The following is a 15,557-nucleotide window of genomic DNA, read 5'->3' as shown; positions in this document are numbered from 1 at the left end:
TTTTTAAATTTAATTTTATTTATTTATTTAATTTTTAAAAAAATTGTATGTGCATTGGTGTTTTGCCTTCATGCATGTCTGTGTGAGGTCCTCAGGTTCCCTGGAACTGGAGCAACAGACACTTGTGAGCTGCCATGTGAGTGATAGGAATTGTACCTGGGGTCTTCTGGAGGAGCAGCCCGTGCTCTTAACTACTGAGACATCTCTCCAGCTCTAGAGTATATACTTTAATTTGTTTTGCTAAATAAACCTCTTTTAAAATTGGTACTCCCCCCACCCCCAAAAAAAGGAAAAAAAAAAAACAACCAAGAACTAAATGATCCTTTAATATCTTGGTGCCATGGCTCAGATGACTTTTCACCAAAGGCAAAATGAAGGCCCCTCTCTACAACACCATTTATCTCCTTTTTCCTGGAGCTTGGGAACATTCTATATGCCTTTTGAGTCTTTTTACTTGTGTGTCTTGGAAATAAACTGAGCATTTCTCTTCGGGTCACTTTCTCTATTGCAGGGCCTCTGTTCCTTCCTCATGATGACACCGTCCACTTACCACTTCCCTTCCTTTGTGGCTACCTAAAACCCCCAGTTGATCTCTGCTGTCACCCAGCAGGGCTGTTTCTCTTTCTTTGATTGATGGTGAGGCACTGAGGATTGCCATCTCCTCTCTTCATTGGTTTCTTCTTTTTTGCCTAGAAACTCAGTAGGGCTGAATTCTCTTGAGTTTGGCCAAGAGGAAAACTTCCAATTGCTAAGGGAATTTGATGGGATCCCACTCTGCCTTGCTTACTGTCCTCTCTCTTAGCAATATAGACAAGGGCTTAGATAGAGCGTATTGCTTTCTATTGCCAACAGGACTCAAGTGTATTGCAAATATTTCTTTTTTTTTTTAAAGATTTATTTATTTACTTTTATTATATGTAAGTACACTGTCGCTGCCTTCAGACACACCAGAAGGAGGCATCAGATCCCATTACAGATGGTTGTGAGCCACCATGTGGTTGCTGGGATTTGAACTCAGGTCCTCTGGAAGAGCAGTCAGTGCTCTCAACCGCTGAGCCACCTTTCCAGCCCAAGATGAGTTTCCAGTCAACAGAAAAGGCGTCTGAGGACGCTCAGCAATGGCTGCTCTTTTTTTTTTTTTTTTTTTTTTTTTTTCGGAGCTGGGGACCGAACCCAGGGCCTTGCGCTTCCTAGGTAAGCGCAAATATTTCTTGTTCTACATGGCCGAAGAGACATTAATGAGACCATCTTCGCTTCATTTGACATTTGGTCTGCTTCTAGGTGGCTCCAGTCCCAGATGAAAAAGATATCCCCTTATCCCATTTGCCTTTTACTATCCAACATCTGAGTTCCAGAAATTTTAATGCCTGTAGACTCCTCTTTTGCAAACTTGCACCATGCATGCAGATTACATGTATGCATTGTGTGGGCATGCATGTTCTTGTGTACATCCACATCTATGTATATGCATGTGGCGATCAGAGGTTGCCATGGAGTGTTTTCCTCTATTGTTCTCCACCATATATGTTTAATCAGGGTCTCTCATTTGAACTCAGAGCTCACCGATTTCATTAATCTAGCTAAGCCATCTTGGTCCAGTATCCCCCATATCTGCCTCTGGGTTCCTGGGGTAACGGGGAATTTGTTTTACCTGCCCAGCACTTTCATGAGTGCCAAGAAGCCAAACGACACTCCTCAGACTTGAGCAGCAAGAACTTTGTCCTTTGAGACATCTCCCAAGTCCCAGAGGTCTCTCTAAAGCTGTTTTCTGTGAGGATGAAGAAGTCATTTGGGGAGAATGTAGTTTCAGGAATTCAGTCAGCCATTACTCCGAGTTCCTGGGGATGATTAAGGGACACCCTGATCACCTGTTTCTCTGCTTTAATGCGTGAGGGAAGATGCTCTTACTTGAGGCAGTCACTGGATACCTGGAGTGGATACCTATCCCCCAGATTTTTGGTTTCTTCTCTTTTTGTATGGGGATCAGTTACCTGTCCAGATGATCTGTTCTGTGGGCAAGTCTGCTTTAGCACATATATAATTGTCACTAGAAAAATTCTGTGGGGGCTCGATTGATGACAACGATATATATAAAATCTCTGTGTAACCCTGACTGTCCTGGGACTCACTCTGTAGACCAGGCTGGACTCCAATTCAGAGATCTGCCTTCCTGTGCCTCCTGAGTGCTATGCTTAAAGGTGTTCATCACCACTGACCAGTTCAAAGTCAAATTTTAAAACAGCTTGTTCAGAGAGCCAACAAACCAAGATGACAGGGGATTGGGGTCCGTTTTCCAGGGTTAGAGAGACGAGTCAGCAGTGAGGAGCACTGGCTGCTCTTTCAGAAGACCAAAATTCTATTCCCTGCAGTCACTGGGCAGCTCATAACCACCTGTATAACTCCAGTTCCAGTAGACCCAGCACCCTCTTATGGCTTCCCCAGGCAACAGACACACAAGAGGTCCACAAACATACAAACAAGCAAAACACCCATAAAGATAAAATCGTCGAAATTAAGAAGTCTGTCTTCCATCTCATCTCTAACCAGAAAACGAAAAGGGGGGAAAGAGAGTGGAGGTAACGCTGTTAATCACTGACCCTTGGTCAGATGGTCAGGCACTCTGTAAGATGCGTGATGGCTGTGTTCCCTTTCCATTCATCCATTGCACTCTGATCCAGATCTGTGCAATCTTGAGCAGAGTCATTTCTTGAGCTTTATGTCAGGTGAGTTTCTGCTGGTTCCAACCTTGTTCTAGTCCAGGGGCATCTTCTGGATTAGAAGGGGTTAACCAGGAAGAAGACAAAACATTTTAACAGTGCGTGGGTGCTAAGCTAGCGATAGCCTTATACATGCGGATTCTTTTTTTACAACATGGATGATGGGCAAGGTGGCTCAGTGGGTAAAAGTACTTGCCACCAAGCCTGAAGCCCTGAGTTCAATCCCTGGGACCCACATGGTAGGAGAGAAGTGATCAATTCCCACAAGTTTTCCTCTAAGTTCCACAGCTGTGTGCACATAGGCACCCTAAAAAGTTTTTTTTTTTGGGGGGAGGGGAGGCTTCGAGACAGGCTTTTTCTGGGTGTCCCTGGCTGTCCTGGATCTCATTTTGTAGACCAGGCTGTCCTTGAACTCAGAGATCCAACTGCCTCTGCCTCTGCCTCCTGAGTGCTGCGATGAAAGGGATGGGCCACACTGTCAAGCGTCTTCCAGCCCGTCTTTATAAATGTTACAAAGAACATACCACTATTTTAAAAGAACGTCTCTAAGTTAAATAGAGGAGTCCTCTCAGGTTTTCTACCAGTGTCTCAATTTGATTATGGGACTTTTACCAAATTTCAGTCAGCAGCCATCTTTAAGTTCTGCACATCCTGTAAATGATTACCTCAGATCTATGAGCTCGAGCCTCCCGATTTTACCTCTATTCTTTCTTTTCCATTTTGGCTGGTCACTTTATCTTAGGAGAAAAAAAAATCTTGTTAAAAAAAACTTTCTTATAAAAAAATTCTGTTTTCTTTTCGTCTTTATCAGTAAAATATATATATATAGCCTCACACACTCTCAGCCTTCTTCACATTTCTCTCTCCTACTTACTGGCGCCTTCCTGTTTCATTTCCTTCCTTAATATTATGAAACGGAGCAACATAAGCAAATTTATCAACTTATGAGCTTTATGAACTTTCTTTATGGCCATCCGAAGCACCCTAATCACCAATAGTTAAGTCACTGTGCTTTTCACCCCTATTTCCTTGAATGCCTACTCACGTGTGTTTCTCTCGGAGTCTGACAAATTCGAATGGTTAAGCAACAAAAATGCTCTTACCGTTTACATAGTTTCACTCATCTTCCGCATATAAAAGAGTAAAATATCTAAACCACAGAGTTTAAAATAAAAATCCTGGCCTTCCTCTGAGACTGAATCCAGACATTACACCCTCTGTGGTATCAAATGAGACTTTAAAAACGTGGGACCATCCAGGCAACGGTCATGTGACCAGGCTTCCAGAGCCCTTGCTACTGTTTCAGTTTTATTTGTGTCTTTGGCTCTGGCTCACTTAACCTCCTGCTATGATTGACGTCTTCGGACTCTGAAAAGTTCAACTAATGATGACTTTGGGATGTCAGCTGCTGCTTGCTATAATCATGGCAGAGCATAGGAGGGCTTTGGTCTTGGCTCAAGGACGCCATCTGGAGCTTGTGTGGGCTGGTTCCCATTGGATCCTGGAATGGTGTTATGTGTACTGTCCGCCAAGTTTCAAACTGTCCCCAGCACAACCCTGATGGAGGAGTTTTTTTTTTTTTTTTTTTCGGAGGTGGGGACTGAACCCCGACGGAGGAGTTTTAACTGATGATTCACTCTCTAGTGGCCTTCCGGGACTCACACATTTTATCCTTAGAGTACAGCACTGGAATCCTTGTACCAACACTGGAGCCTCCAGAAAACTCCAGCAAACTTGGGGTTTTGGGGTGAAGACGCTGATCTAGAAAAGGACCTGTCCAAACATTGCCAACCGCCGTCAGGGGACACCCGTGTCTCCTTCCTGTTGACTCTCTGCCTTCACCTACAGCTGCACCTAAGCCCAGGAACGAACTCACAGAACCAAAATAAACCCAAGCAAGGCTGCAGGAGGTGGGTGGGCAGAGGAAGGGGGAGGATGTCCAACTCCCACCTTATCGTCCAAGTGTTCTGGGAACCCGGATCCTCACCCAGGGCCACCACGGAATTCCGGACAAAATCTGTCAGTATAGCAGAGTTCTTTCCACTTTGAGGTCAAGCAGTCAGTCATCCACCCTAGGTCTGAGACTCTCTGTATCAGATCTGCATTTTTGTTGGGCGCTTCGGGAGAATGGGAGTAGGGAATGATCAGTCGGTCTCTCGGCTCTACCTTTCTGGGAAAGGCCAATTATTTGAAAAGAGGCCCCCCCACCCAGCACGCTGTTAACCACTGCCCACAGCAGGGAGCCAGAAACCTCCCACTCAACCCCAGTCATTTCCTGTCCCTGGACTGGAGGAAAACAGATAGGGTCCAGGAGCCAGTGAACTGAGAATGTTCCAACTCAGTTTCCCATTGTTAACTGCCTACTGCAGCCTCAGTTAGGCCAGGGACCCTGTGGCCCTTTCACACACTCAGACTGTGCAGGAGTCCCTGCATCTTGGTGTCTTACAGTTGGGTTTCTGTTTCCTCGGAGTCCCTTGGGTACTTTTTCAGACTGTGCTCAGCCTGCAGGGTGAAAAGGCTTTTCAAGAGCTGGACAGTAAGAATTCCTCTAGGCTGTAAGGTTTGGGGTAGGTGGGTGCGGCAATCTGACCTCAAGGATATCCAGGCAACATCACCGTGTGTCTGCCTAGGAGAGTCTCCAAGGCATCATCCCCCAACTCCCTGGTACATACAATAGACAAGGCAAATAGACTGTCATTCAGCCATAAACACCCCCCACCCCCACCCCCACCCCCACACACGAGGTGCTATTCCGGCCAGGATCCTCAGGCTCAAACTCACTTTCTTAGACTCCTGCTCTTTCGATCTTCCTCCCTCCTCCATATTCACCTTCAGGCATAGGCCACAGAATCCGGGCAGCAGAGCTTCATGAAGAATGTGCTAAACAGGGACCAGACCAGGTAGCCAGGCCCTGAGACCTCACTGGGCATGTTGATGGTGGTGGCTATCATGGCAGTACAGTCAGTGTGGTCCCCTGAGCAGGATCACTTTATGCTGCTGCTATGCATGGCCTTGTTTGGGGGACACAAGTGCTGCAAGCCAGGACAGGGTGGGAAGTGAGTGCTGGAGAGGGTCTGGAGGCCAGCACGGCAGTAAACTAACCTTTCTGCTGTGTTCTCCATTTCTCAGAAAACACTTTGTAAGTTGATGTATTTCCTAGAGACCAAGTAGAAGACAAATCACAGAGTTTTAAGTTACAGCTATGGGTGTGTACGGGGGAAGACTGCTCCCATGAAGGCTCTTTTCAGCCAGCCTCCCGTAGCCATGAGGTGGGAGTTTGAGGAGATGGACAGCAGCAGGCATTCCTACAGCTCTTCCTGTGCTCAGGATGTAAGTTATATGAATAACCTCAAGCGAGAAGGTGACCTCGAGTGACGAGTGATGATGCCATTACCATAACTAGGAGAGGGCTGCCTCACCTATCCTAAAAGAGTGAGCTCTGCCGTGTATTCTAATTCCCACGCTCCCTCCTGTTACATAGCATTCCTTCTAGACTCTGCCCAGCAGTTACCTGGCTATTGCCAGGTATGCCTGACTTGCTATGAAAGGAGCTGTTTGGCCCCTCCTCGCTCTCTACCCCTTTTCTCTTTCTGATCCCCTTCACTCTGCCTGACCCCTTTCCTGTTCTCTCCCCTTCCCCCTTCTCTCCACTGTTCCTGGCTGGCCTCTCCTCTTTCTCTCTGTCCTCTGTCCCCTCTCTTTCTCTGTCTCTACTTCTTTCTCAACTCCCCTTCCAGGCCCCCAACTAAACTCTATTCAGAACTACACCCATCATGTGATTGGTACCTCAGGGGGAAGGGATGCCTTAGCCTGGACCCACCAAGGCACCCCTCCCTCCTCACCATAACTCGCCCTATGAGACATATCTTTGTCCTTTTTATAAAACACATCACATAGTTCACAAATTAAGGCTTCCTCCTGGCCTAAGACCTGTTCCGCCCAGGAAACCTTAGGCGTGCACCTTTGTTTCCTCTTCTTATACAACCTCGGTATGGTGGCTGTCATTAGAGATCTTTCTGCCTCAGAGGGATGATCTGGCTCTGCCTATCTCTTGAGCCCTAGAACACGGCCGTGATGAGCTTCGTCTTAATGTGTTTTCCTGGATTCATGCTTGCTAGAGCCTAAATTTAATGAGCAATTCAGGTCTGGAACAGAGCTAGAGCGTGTTCAACATCAACAAGGAAATGATTCCCCAGAAGCTCCTGTCTTGCGGATGAGTGAAACGTGGTGTTTAAGGGAACAGACTTCTCAGGCCAGAGGGAGGGAGTCACCCATGAAGGCAAACCTCAGGCAGTATTCTGGAGTCAGAACACTCTAGTAGCCTCTGTTTGGTTTCAGACCCCAGGACGGGGTGGGTAGGGGTGGGGGATGGGGTGAGGGTGGGGGTGGGGGTAGGGGGTGAGGTGCATATTTTATATACCAAAGCAGACCTGGCCTCCAGGTTCTCCCAGCATCCCTCAGTCCCTACCTGGTGTACCCCTCCCTCAATCCTGAATTTTCCAGCCTAGAGGCTCTTCCCTGTATAATCCAGATGTTTTGGTCTCTCCCTCCACTTCTCTCCTCCTCCTTTTCTCTCTCTGTGTGTTTGCTTTCTTTCTCTTCCCCTTTTCCTCTCTCCTTCCCCATGGTGACTTCCTTGGCCTCTTTCCTTGGGTGTCAGTGAACTTGCCGGCCAGAGAGCAGCTTCCCAATAAACCTGCTTTATATGTTTTAATCTGGCTTGAATTGGCTCATTCTACTGGTGGAGAAATAACTTATCAGACTCCAAAATATTTTTGTTTGTTTGTTTGTTTGTTTCTCAAGACAAAGTTTCTCTGTAGGGTTATGGGTCCACGTCCACTCCACCACAGGGCACAGCCACTGGGGAGGTGGGACTCAGGAAGTTGACTGCCTGGAGCTGTAGGGAAGCCAGGACACTACTCCGGAGGTGGGGAAGCACAGTCTGAGGTGCTGGACAGCTGGAGCTGGCTCAGGGGCCTTCAACGAGGCCAGGGCTGTCTGGTTCTCAGATTCTCAGGCTCTCAGACACCCAGGCGCCGCTGGAAACTGCGGAAGAGCTGAGAACAGAGTGGGAACCTGCAGGCTGGATCTACCCTAGAGCAGGAGGGGAAAAGGGAGCTCCAGCTGGTCCTGTGAGGAGAGAGTCCTTGACTCCTTAGTGGTTGGCTTGGTTTGAGCTTGGTAGCAGTCAAGGCTGGGAGTACAGAGAGGCCTTCTACGGGAGATTAGACAGCGAATCTGTAGGCAAAGGCCTTTTCCATGGCTGCCCACAGTGGATCCTGATGAAAAGAGGCAGTCCATGGTTTTGAGACATTTATTGTCATGGTGGAAAGTGAATGAGTAAAATCATACCCCACTTCTCAGGGTGGGCCTGAGATTAAATACCTTTTGCAGGGAAGGCAAGCTTATTGGCTAAGCCTCCAGGCCTTTAGGTACCTCATTAAAATGGAGATCTGTCTTGAGCCTAGGTGACCTCAAGTCACATCCTCTACCTGTGGAGGGGCTTGGGGCTTTGACTGATGGCCACAAATCTATGGGGGGCTGTGGCTAGAGACAGGAGTCTGCTGCCTGGGAACAGGTGAAACTTCCCTTCAGGGTCTTTGGGGTTTCAAGCCTTAGCTCAACTGAGAACCGGGCTACCTTTCATGGTCCCACATTTCTCTGTGTAATTCTGGCTGTCTTGGAACTCAGTAGACCAGGCTGGCCTCAAACTCAGAGATTCTCCTCCACCTCTGCCTCCCAGGTGCTGGGATTAAAGGTGTGTGCCACCACTGCCCAGCCAACCTCCAAGATCTTGACCAAGTTCGAGGCATTCAGTATGATCTTACAAGAATGCCTGCAGTGTCCTCAACACACTCTGGTGACACACACATTGACACTCCAGTCACTGTTCAAGTCTCTCTCAACGGATAGTCATATCAGGGCCACTAGGTGCCCATAGTTTCCAACAGAGGGAGAGAAAGTGCCTCAAAGAGCAGCACAGTGGCCTCCTGTCCCTCTGTGAGCACCCTTGATTTCAGTGATCTATATCAGATCCTGGGACAACATGGCAGTCACTGTGGTCTGAAAACTGAACTTACTGTGTTTCATAAATATAAGTATAATGCAGCAGGAGGGAGCCCCTCAGTGGGCTGGCCAAAGCGTTCCGCTGAGGAATCACCACAGTGAGACAGGCCCAGTACAAAAGAAAGTTTATTGGGAGAAGAGAAGGGGACCTGGAAAAGGGTTGGAGGCAGAGAACAGAAGGGGAAAGAGAAGGACGGAAAGAGAGGAGAGAGGAAGGAAGAGAAGAAGAGAACACTTGAGGAAGAGAGTGAAGATGGCAGAGAAGGAGAGGGAGAGTGAGGAGAGAGGGGGGAGAGCACGAGTGAGCTGGGGTAGTTGAGCAGTCCTGAAGTCCCTCTAAGCCATGTTGGCTCGCACCTGGAGGGTGGAGAAGCAAGCTGCTGGGCGGAGCCCAACTCTGTTGAAGAGTTGCCAACAGAATTAATTTGTATTTTCTTCTAGAAAAAGAAATCGTTTTTAAGAAAATCACTTGCCACTCTCCTAAAGGGGGAGGCAGTATCTGTAGTTCTGAGAGAAAAGCTCTAAGGTAACAGAGATCTCGATTCTGGCTCCAAGCAAATGTGCCTCTGAGAAAAACCCAGTGTCACGGGGTGCCATTGTTCAAGCATGTTCCTGGATTCAATTTGGTAGGATTTCAGCCCTAAAATTCATGCGATACAGTTTGTGGTTTTCTTTTCATGAGATGTATTTTTTTTTCCTTCTTTCTTCTTGTCAAAATCGAGGTAATCCTGACCTTGGAGGATGTGTTGGGAAATCCCCATGCACTTTCTGTTAGTCCATTTGTTTGTTTCCTTTTAAATGGAGCTTGTGCTTACTTGATATTGTTTCTTTGAAAAAACACTTGATGTGGTATTCAGTGAAGTGTCGGCGCCTGTGTCGGTGCTGGCGCCGACAGTGAAGAGGCCACCAGGGACCACGTCAGTGGGTGGGTTGCAGGCTGCCCATTAGTCTGTGCTCCTGTTCTCGGACTTGCCGGCTTGTCTGTTCTTCCTGAATCAGCATAAGTGGCCGAGCCTTGTCTTGTGGTTTGTCCGTGTCATCTAAGTCATTGACTTGCCTGTGAGCAAGTCAGAACTCATGATCACTGTTCTCTCTTTAACTCCAGTTTGCATGTTTAATGTGTGTGTGTGTGCGCGCGCGCTCGTCCACATGTGTGCATTCACACGTGTGCACGTATGGATGCATGCAGTACTACAGCATGATTGTGGAGGTCAGAGGACAACTTTTGGGAAGTTCTCTTCTTCCACCATGTGGATCCTAGAGCCTGGACTCAGGTCATCAATCTTGGAGTCGTCCAAGCAGCCCTTTTACGTATTCCCTTTTAGTTTTATTTTATGTGTTTTGATGTTTTGCTGGCATGTACTTCTGTTTGAGTGCATTGGGTCCTCTGGAGTTACAGACAGTTATGAGCTGCCATGTGGGTGCTGGGAACTGAACCTGGGTCCTCTGGAAGAGCAGCCAGTGCTCTTAACCACTGAGCCATCTCCAGCTCCCTTCCATTTATTACTTATTTTGATTTTGGGTCCATAATTTAGTCTCCTCTGTTTTCCCTGTGTTTGCTAGTGTCGCTAATTTTTTAAGATCCAGCTCTTGCTTTTCTTTCTTTCTTTCTTTCTTTTGTTTTTTCTTTTGTTTTTTTGTTTTTTTTTTTTTTTCCGGAGCTGGGGACCGAACCCAGGGCCTTGCGCTTGCTAGGCAAGCGCTCTACCACTGAGCTAAATCCACAACCCCCCAGCTCTTGCTTTTCTGTTCTCTAGAAATCCAAATAATTTTCATTAGTCAAGTCTGCACTCGCCTGAGCCTAAGTATCTCCTGGTACTGCAGGCCTTCCTCAGTGTCCCCAGTTGTCCCATCCTGCCTCATGTTTTTGCCTTTAGTCTCACTCTCCCTCAGTTGTAGCATCAAACATATACTCATATCCATGTGTATTAATAGGGTCTCACTGTGAAGCCCAGGCTGACCTTGAACTCTGTCTTAGGTTTTCTGTTATTGAGGTCCTAAAACTCCAAACAACCCAAGCAGGCACAGGAGTTCATGCAAAGCAAGACCTTTATTGAATTAGACAGCAAAAACTGCCTGGTCAGGGGCAGCACAGACTTGGGAGATGACTGTGTCTGGAACATCATCTTAGTAACTATTTAAGCAGAAAGATCATAAAGCCCATATAGCATCTGTGCCAACATCCTGTCACAATGTTTCATCAATCAGAATCACGTGAGAAGCCCACAAGTATGTATGCAAGATACTGTCACAATGTTTCATCAATCAGAATCACCTGAAAAATCACAAAGCCCACAAGCATGCATGCAAGATACAGTTACAATGCTTCATCAGTCAGAATCATTTGTTCTCGTCCTGATTGAGAAAGATCATTATGTTTTGGGGGACAAAAGAAGAATGGGAAGGAAGTTGGCAAGCCACCTGGAAAGTCCCCAGCTCCCTAGAGCCTGGGAACTTGAACTTCATTTCACCTTGTGATCAAAATGGACTCTGAGCACACAATAGCAGTCCTTAGGTGTTGAGTCTCATGTGTTTGATTCCAACACTGGTGGCTGGGTAAGGCACTATACCCAAAAGCAACTTGGCAAGCAAAGGGTTTATTTCACCTTATAACTCTCAGGCCACACTTTATTACTGAGGGAAGTCAAGGCAGGAATTGAAGGCGGGAACTGAAGCAGAGGCCATGAGGGAGAAGGTGTTGCTCACGGTGGCTTCCTTCTCGTGGCTTTCTCGGCCTTTTTCCTGACATCACCTAAGACTACCAGTCCAGCGTGATGGTGAGGGTTGGCACCACTCACTTTGACTGGATTCTCACACAGCAATCAAGAAAATGCTTCACAGCCTTGCCCATTGGCCAGTCTAGTGGAAGAAATTTTCTTTTCTTTTAATTAATAAATTAATTTTATTTTTATTTTTTAGCACTGGCTGGTCTGGAGCTTGATCTGTAGGCCAGGCTGCCCTTGATTCTCAAAGTTCTGCCTGCCTTAGTCTCTCAAGGATTGGGATTAAAGAGAGGAGCCATCACCGCCTGGCTAATGAAGGCATTTTTATTTTTTCAATTGAGGTTCCCTCTTTCCAAATGACTCTAGTCAAATTGGCATAAGACTAGGCAGCACAAACTCACTATACAGCACGGGTTTCTTTCACCTTTCGAGCCTCAATGTCCCAAGTGCTGGAATTATAGGTGTGTGTTACTATACCTAACTATATTATTATTTTCAACAAATCCTTAACTGTTAGGCCAACTAAGAAGATAAAAAACTGAGCATGCGTTATTAAGTGACAGAGCACGTGGCTGTATGAAAGGCTCTGGAGTCAATACCTGCCAAAACGTGAAATAATCCACATCATAAACACAGAAAAGGTGATGTGAGGTTGGACCCAGAGACCCAGGAATGTAAATCCAGCATCTGGGCATGGAGGCAGGAGGATCAGGAGTTCAAGGGCAGTCTGGGCCACACCAGAGACTGTCACTAACTAAATAACATCAATAAAACATATTGTGTGTGTGTGTGTTTTTTTTTTTTCTTTAAGGAAACCTTATTACACTTGAGCTCCAGTTAGAACTACACCATCTGAACTAACAGGTTCTGATGTTTTTCTCCTTTCCAAGTTCTAGGGTTAGTTCTGGCCATTTATTAGGTGGTCGTGATAAAAAAAAAATGACAAGCCAGATGTATTTATCATGTTGCATTTGGGAGACTAAGGCAGATGGTCCCTTCGGATTTGAGGTTTATCTGAACCAAGGCCATGTTTTACCAGTAGGTGCTGTAATGGCAAAGGCTAAAAGTTCCTTAAGTATCCCTATTTCTCTCCTGCTGGCTGAGTTTTCCCAGAGTTTGAGTCCACTGGCTTTGTGGAAGAATTGGTGGTGGCTGGCGTGCGGTAGATACACGGTGGCTGTTAGGGTGCTGCCGCTGGTGTGGGGGGTGTCTCTCGTGAAGGTGAGATTCAAGTGGAAGCTGCCTGGCTGCTCTATTTCAAGCCCTTGCAGGGCTGTGACTTTTCCAATCAGGCCTCAGTCTCTCCTGTTCTTTCTGAGGGAGACAGAGAGACTGACCAGGCCAAGCTGAGTGAGATACTCCCAAACAATCAGTCTCTGCCTGACGGAAGGGAGGTGTAGATAGTCTGAGGAGGTCACTGCCCTCTCTGTAGGAAGGGCGTAAGGAACTTCCTCTTCTGCCTCAGGCCTCCTGGGTTCCATACATGTGCAGATTCTCTGTTTCCAGTTTTTATGGTGGCATTGTGTAATGTATCTGTCAAGTTCTCTTCCCTTCACCCTTTTCTTGCTGTGGTTAGAAGTGAGGGTCTGGCAGCCTTGGTGTGCTCTGTGAGAAGCCGGAGCTCCTTATTCAGTGTCATGGTGCAGCTGCTGCGCTTTCGCCACAGAATTTTCATTTGTTTCTGTGCTCCAGTTTCCACACGCTCGCTGATACTCTGCTGTTCAGACCACCATGATGCCTCCCCTATCCTCAAGCCTCACCACCAGGCTTTAGTCTGGGAACACGCTTATAACACTTGTCTTGAGCTTTTCCCCGCTGACACAAACATTCAGGACTCCTCCAGAAAGTTTCTGGGCTTCGTGGTTTTCCAGAGAGAAACAGCTGGGTGAATTTTCCCAGAAGATGTGTCACAGAACTCATGATTGGTGGTGCCAATCATGAAAAAAAAACAAGATTTGGTGAAGAGAAAATGGTTATTCACTAGGCACACAGACAGGAAAAGCAGGCGGCAAGTGCTCTGTAGTGGACTAAAGAAGTCTAGTGGTGTGAGACGAGGGGCCGTGAAGACTGTGATCATCATGGCTCCTGAGAGGAGCATGTTTGGGAGTTGCTGGCTACTGTGCTCTCTGATATCCAAAGGTCACCAAGGGCCACGTGAAGGATGAGTGGCTTCATCTGGTTTGAGAGAAAGGAAAGTGGTTTCTAGCTTTTTGAAAAACAACTCAGGTAGCCTGTGCTACTTCACCAGTTACCACGGTAACCAAGTCAGAGGTGTTGTCTGTGGCAAAGCTAAGAGGAGCAAACGCCCTAGTGTCTGACCTCTAACTCCCTGACTAAAAGTCGGTGGAGCACCAGGGTTCCTGCAGCTTCCCCAGTTGCAGCTAGGTAGTTCATGGTACATTCTAGCAACTCTGGCTGGCATTGAACATCTCATCATGCTATTTTTTTGCTTGTTAGAGTTTGGCTCAATTAATTCACCCACCTTCACACACACACACACACACTCATGGGCTCAGGGAGGCACAGATCTGTTTACCAGGACAGTCTGCTGTTGGTGACAAAGCCCTGTCCAGAGCCAACCGTAGAGCTAGTTCACTGATTGCTGCTTGCACCAGTTTGACCATTGGTCTAGCCCACTGATCGCTCTACAAATGATGGTTAAAACTGTGGGCCAACAAGCAACCAGAGCTTCCAGGGACTAAGCCACTACCTAAAGACTATACATGGACTGACCCTGGACTCTGACCCCATAGGTAGCAATGAATATCCTAGTAAGAGCACCAGTGGAAGGGGAAGCCCTGGGTCCTGCTAAGACTGAACCCCCAGTGAACTAGTCTATGGGGGGAGGGCGGCAATGGGGGGAGGGTTGGGAGGGGAACACCCATAAGGAAGGGGAGGGGGGAGGGGGATGTTTGCCCGGAAACCGGGAAAGGGAATAACACTCGAAATGTATATAAGAAATACTCAAGTTAATAAAAAAAAAAAAAAAGAAAAAAAAAAAAGAAAAAAAAAAAAAAAAAAAAACTGTGGGCCAAGATTAAAACCCTAACAGTTCTTTTGTAAGAAGCTTCAAGTTCAGTGTTGGCTGTCCTCTCTGCACCTCACATGGCTTCTCCCAGCTATCCTGGTTTACAATTCTCTCCTGCCACCTGACCTATGACAGCCTGTCTCCATTAAGGCGTGCACTCTATCCAGATGTCTTCACCATGACCTCCAGTGTCTTTGAGAGTGTTCCCAGACACGGCTTTCTCTGTTCTCCTGCACATGGTGCCGGTGCCCTGGGACAAGACAAGTTCTGCTTTCTAGATGCTTCTCTGTCTCCAAGGACATCTGTACAGGGTTTCTAGATCTTGGGATGGGGACTCTGGCAAACTTCTCTGGAGTGATGGAGTCAGAACAGTTCCAATGAATGCTGCTGTCACTTGATGAGACCCAAAAGTGAGCCTTTCCCAGCAAATCAACCTCTTGAGTCTGGGACGTTAAGTCATAAACATAGGGGAAGAAAGTGATAGCGTGAGATGAGACTAACAGGGGCAGATATTCAGTCATCTCTGGTCAGAAACAAAGATCTTCCCAGATGCTAGAGGTCTCTTCTCCTTCCGTTTATGGTCTGGGTGTTTGTGGTCATGCTAGTTTGTGGGCATCTTTAACGTAAAGGGTGGAGTGAGTAACTATGCAAGTCTAGGCTACACCGACCCTACATTACAATCTCTCTCTCTCTCTCTCTCTCTCTCTCTCTCTCTCTCTCTCTCTCTCCCCTCCCTCTCTCCCTCCTTCCATTTCCTTTCTGATCTTAAAAACAAGATTTCTCTACATAGCCTTGGTTGTCCTGGAACTCACCATGTGTGTAGGCTGGGCCTGGAATTCACAAAGACCTGCCCGCCTTTGTCTCTGAGTGCTGGGATTAAAGGCATGCATACCTACACTCCTCCCGGTTGCATTGCTGTCTCTTGATGATCAGCATGCCTACATGAAGAAGTGAGCTGATAAAAAAAACTTTAAGGAACAGGCAGAATCTGAAGATAGAGACTGTGGTTTCTCATCCCATGAC

General features: G+C 47.0%; 1 long non-coding RNA gene across 1 annotated transcript; it reads right to left on the bottom strand.

The window, feature by feature from the left end:
• Positions 1 to 930: 930 nt before the first annotated feature.
• On the bottom strand, positions 931 to 6,291 carry LOC120097360 (uncharacterized). Its single transcript, XR_005494651.2, has 3 exons — positions 3,821 to 6,291; positions 3,383 to 3,454; positions 931 to 2,769 (listed from the first exon to the last, which is right to left on the bottom strand). It is a non-coding gene; the product is annotated as an uncharacterized LOC120097360 (long non-coding RNA).
• Positions 6,292 to 15,557: the final 9,266 nt, after the last annotated feature.

Source organism: Rattus norvegicus, chromosome 1 (assembly GCF_036323735.1).
Source record: "Rattus norvegicus strain BN/NHsdMcwi chromosome 1, GRCr8, whole genome shotgun sequence".
NCBI classification, from domain to species: Eukaryota; Metazoa; Chordata; class Mammalia; order Rodentia; family Muridae; genus Rattus; species Rattus norvegicus.
The sequence above is the reverse complement of the archived record's forward strand: the minus strand, read 5'-3'. Positions and strand labels throughout refer to the sequence as shown.